The 5021-nt window shown below is 36.3% G+C and overlaps 1 pseudogene; it reads right to left on the reverse strand.

Moving 5' to 3' along the window:
• Nucleotides 1–4086: 4086 nt before the first annotated feature.
• On the reverse strand, nt 4087–4546 carry LOC133762306 (S-phase kinase-associated protein 1-like; annotated as a pseudogene).
• Nucleotides 4547–5021: the final 475 nt, after the last annotated feature.

Below are 5021 nucleotides of genomic sequence, written 5' to 3' on the forward strand. Positions count from 1 at the left end.
AAAACCATACATTGAACTTCATCTACAAATCAGTAGCAACACTGTATTGTATTTTCTGATGTGTATCCTGTACTGATATTGTTATCCAAAAATTTAGAATGTTTGACATGAAAGCTGCTTTATTCTCTGCTTGACTTCACTGAGTTATCTGTCATGGAATTGATAGAAGATAGTTGCAAAGAGCAAATCACATTTATAGATTTTATATTGCTTAACTTGTTTATATTCCACAATGCTCTACAAGAAATAATTTTCATCTTTCTCAAATCAGTAATTAATATAGATTAAGGAAACTATATTGTACTATACAAAATATGACTATGAAAATACACATTGTGTATGTTCATATATATTTGCATATTTCTATATAGATGTTTTTTGAGTCATAATGAGGTTGGAGCTCAGGATCACCAGCCCTCAGAGAAATGCAAATAAAAAATCATGATGAGATTTCACCTCAACTCAGTTAGAAATGTTAGCATCCAAAAATCAAAAAATAACAATTGCTGGCAAAGATGTGGAGAAACTGGTACCATAACACTGCTGGTAGAAATGTAAACTAGCACAACCATAATGGAAAACAGTACACAGAAAAATATATTTGCCATATGACCCAACAATCCACATCCTGGGAATTTGCCCCCCCCCCAAAAAAAAATCAACAGCATGTTTATGGTCATTCAGTTCACAAATAGGTAAGATGTGGAACCAACCCAGATGCCTATCAACGGATGATGGGATAAAGAAAATGTGGTTATATAATCAATGGAATACTAATGTCAGAAAAAAAAATGAAATCCTATCTTTTGTAACAAAATAGATACTACTAGAGACCATTATGCTTAGTGAAATAAGTCAGACCAAAAAGACGAATATATGTTTTCTCTGGTTTGTGGTAGATAATATATAGAGTGAAAAAAAAAAAAAAAACTACTGAATTTGTAAGAATGAAACTGACATCTTTTGATTTGATTATTGTTTATAACCCTTGCTATATTCCTATGGAACAGTGGTCTTTCTACTTTTGACTTGGTGGACATCATATTTAGTTGAGCGTTAAGCCTGTGAGTATAAAATAGGTGGATGTATGTTATCACAAAATTTAAAAGAATAAAAGAAGGAAAGGAAGAAGCAGAGAGCGAGGGAAGGAGGGAAGTATGGTTATCTTCTTGGAATTGTATCTATGAAATACATGCAATCTATCCTTTTTATATTAATAATAAAAATAGACCCAATATTAGTTTAAAATATGGCAAGAAAAAAATGTGTTTACTACACATAATCTACATAGCATCACAGTTTAGCAACAAGTATACTGTAGAATACCAACTGCATACCCTGTTGGTCATGTGGCTGACTGGGAGCTGGTGGCTATGCATCAGAGAGAAAATCTTACTGAACCCTGATAGCTTGAGAAAGGTCAAAATTCAAACTATAAAGTATGATTTCTACCAACTAGTATCACTTTTGCACCATCATTATTGTCACATCCTGTTGTGGGAGCAGGTTCTTCTGGTCTGCAGATTTGAAATAGTATAGAAATAATTATAAAAGTCTGAAGGGGAGTGAAAAAGCGAAGGTGAGTTTATTTGCAATAAGTGACATAACCCCCCATGTGCAGGAGGGGCCCCAGAGCTAGGAGGGGCCCCCGAGCTGAAAGTCATCACCCCAGTGGAGCTGGTCTCTTTTTATGTGTTTTTTTTTTTCTCCCTTCCCCCTCATCTGTGACATACTGACTCTTAACCTAGTGAATATAGAAAGGGTTGTTGGTTGGATCCCCCCACCTCTGTCAACTTATGGGATGGGGTCAATAGTTGGCATTCATAGTTTCCATACCCTTAACTTATGTGCCAGCCTGGTCCACTTTCCTTCTTTTTGGTGTATTTAAATTGTATGTTTTCTTAAGTTTTGTGTTTTTCCAGAGGGATAGAATTTCCCAGAGTTTGTCCAAGGTCCACTTTTTTTCTTTTCTAACCCTGCTTCCTGAGGGGCCCTCTTTCCCTACAATAATGTTAAAAAATTGTAAGCTGAATCATGATAAATCTTGAATATTTTGTATATGGATAAACAGATAGGTAGTGGATGGGTGGATGATGGATAAATAGATGATAGTGATGGCATATGGATGATAGATAGATAGATAGACAGAAATGTACGTGTAAAGACAAACATACTTCTCTGCCGTATGTCAAGGTTAGTGAATTCAGCCATGTGTTCAATTTGTTTTACATTACACCATAGTGTATCTATTCCTTTCAGTTCATAGCTCAAAGATAGCTCAGCAGTAAATCCAGATTACATTGGCTATGTGCAATAGCCACAAGTTTTCATATGAATCTTCATTGACACTGTACCACTCAATATTGAATTCTAAATCAGTGGACAAATTTAGAACAGTGAAAAGTTCTGTGTGTGTGAAACTTTGTGTATATTTGTAGACTCACTAATTAAATATGTAGCTGTTGGTGTTTACATATTAAAAAAAGTTATCAAGAAGATTTTAGGTAATATTTGTGCATTAGTAACAATTCCATTAAAGTGATAGTTTTTGGGGTTAAAATGTAAATCTTCTCAGGATTTATGGAAAATTAACTTTTAAAGTTTGTAATATTACAATTTAATCCTATCACTTTTAAACAGAATCTTAATGGATTCAAATACATATTCTGAGTATTTAAACTTGTAAACATAAGTTTTGAAATCCCATTTGCCTTTTGTTTCTTCCTTTATGAATAAATAATTGGACATCTACCTTTCTATATTCCATTTTCAATTCCTTGTTTTGAGAACTGCTTCTCCCCCCACCTCATATTCTAAATCTAATTATGTGGTAGCAGCAGGAAGCAGTTATATCTTGATGCAGGCTTTGGACATAGTTGGTTTCTCAAGGGATAGGCAGTTGTAAGCTGAACAGTCAGAATTATTGCCTGGAACTTTGTCAGGCGAGAAACAACAGAAAATTTTATTTTTGTGAGAATTATGACGCACTACATTCAAAGTACTTGTGTCTAGCTCGTGGTATGTGTTTGAAAAATGTCAATTATTAACTTCAAAATTCTGTTTTATTAGAAGATTTAGACAAAAGGAGAGTTGTCAAAATTATAGTTTTCACCTTCAAAATTAGTCTTTTAAGTAAATATAGAAAGAGCTTCTAGTTTGCAGCAGTGTGACGTGCGTGATCTGAGCAGTTAGCTGAGCCGAGGCACACTTCTCCCCACCTCCGCCTCTGCCAATCAGGTAAACAACTCCTAGATCAGGGGCAAGCCCATTAAGCCCACCTGGGAAGCTATGTGACCTTCAAGCTGATAGAAATAGATACTGTTGAGTTTAAGGGTAGGCCTGAGGGGGAAATCGAGTCTGAGAGGACTGTGAGCAGCCACGTTCAGCTGTCAGTACTTTTCTGGATGTCTTCAATGTCTTAGGGCAACCTGCACTTAGTGATGTAGGGATATAGCAGAGAGCAACTGAGAAGGACTTGATCAAGGCTGCCATTGAGCTTACATTGCAGCAAAATATGTCTGTCTCAGTCAGCTTCCAGGAGGGTTACACCAAGAATAATTTGCGTTCTTTTTAAACGTTAATTTCTCATTGTGGTTCATCATATTAATTGCTGTGAAGCCCAATGTACAAGGGATGCTAAACTCAAGACTAAAGAAAACTGATTTTAAAAAGTTTTTTTTTTTTCAGAAAACTTTTTGGAAGTTGTTTTATTTACAATGCCAAATTTTAAAAGATCACTCAATTTAACTGGGCAATAAACTAGGTAGAAATCACTCTGCGAGAAGAGAGGAAGCCCAAAATGCCACTTTCTATTGAGAACCCACAGTTCAGTTTTATTCAGAGCAAAGTAAACAGGAACTTTCAATCATACTAGAAGAAACTTGGGTTTGGAATATATACTCAAACTACACATGCAGTGAGGACAATATTCTGCTAAAACAAATGATTTGCTGCTGCATTTGTCTACTGTTTGCCTAATACTAACAATTATAAACAGAGCAGTGCAACTAGTATTTGGAACAATCCTTACAGTGTTACAGTGTCAGGCACAACGTTTCACTTCTCTTCATACCACTGGTTCTCTTTTCATACCTGGGCTGCTGCTTCTTCAGTGAAGTCATTCTTAATGTTGAAGGTCTTGCGAATCTCCTCAGGAGTCTTCCCCTTGATCATATTGGCAGCAGTCTTGCACGTAACATCCAGCAAACCTCTGATGTCTAAGTAGTTTGCAGCCAGAATAAGCTCAGAAAGTGTTCCTTGGTCAACTTTCAGGAATTCCTGGTCCCAAACAGGGATATCGTCCATTCACTTTTCTTTGTTCTCATCGTCTTCAGGAGAAGGAGGGACATCCTTGTGGTGGATGCACCACTGAGTGACCTTTTTTTATACTGCTGAATTAACATTTGGTAGAGGAACCGGGTCATCATCTCCTTCATCATCCATTCCCAAATCTTCCAACATGGTCTTGATAGTCAGACTGTTTGGCAATTTCTACATCAACTTCAAAAATCTCTCCATCAGAACTCTGCAACTTTATTGAAGGCATGGTGTTCAGGTTTGAAGACACAGTTCGAGTCTCCCACATGGGTGGTAGAGACCCGACTAGTTCAGCAATCACCTATTGCTTTCCAAGGTATACATTAGCACAAAACTGATTGTAGGAGCAGAGCTAGAATCTGAACCCAGGTGTTCCAATCTAGAATATGGGTGTCCCAAGGGGTATCTGAACTGTTGTACCCAAAACCTGTCTCTCACTTTCATTATGTGAAAATAAACCAAGTTTCTCATATAGTTGGGCATGACATGTTAGTATTTAAAGCTGTGTGCATCAATTTTCTTTTCTGAAATTGACTTATTAATTAGTTTAGTACTACTGTCTTTAGTAGATTTTGATATTCTGGTTTTAAGATTTTCTTTCTTTCTCTCTTTTTTTTTTTTTTAATTTTCTCTCAAAAGGAGAGTGACTGAGAGAAAGAGAGACAAAAAGAGATGAAGAGACCCTCTGTCCTCTTGTTTACTCC

The sequence above is a fragment of the Lepus europaeus genome, chromosome 6, assembly GCF_033115175.1.
Source record: "Lepus europaeus isolate LE1 chromosome 6, mLepTim1.pri, whole genome shotgun sequence".
In the NCBI taxonomy this organism is placed as follows: Eukaryota; Metazoa; Chordata; class Mammalia; order Lagomorpha; family Leporidae; genus Lepus; species Lepus europaeus.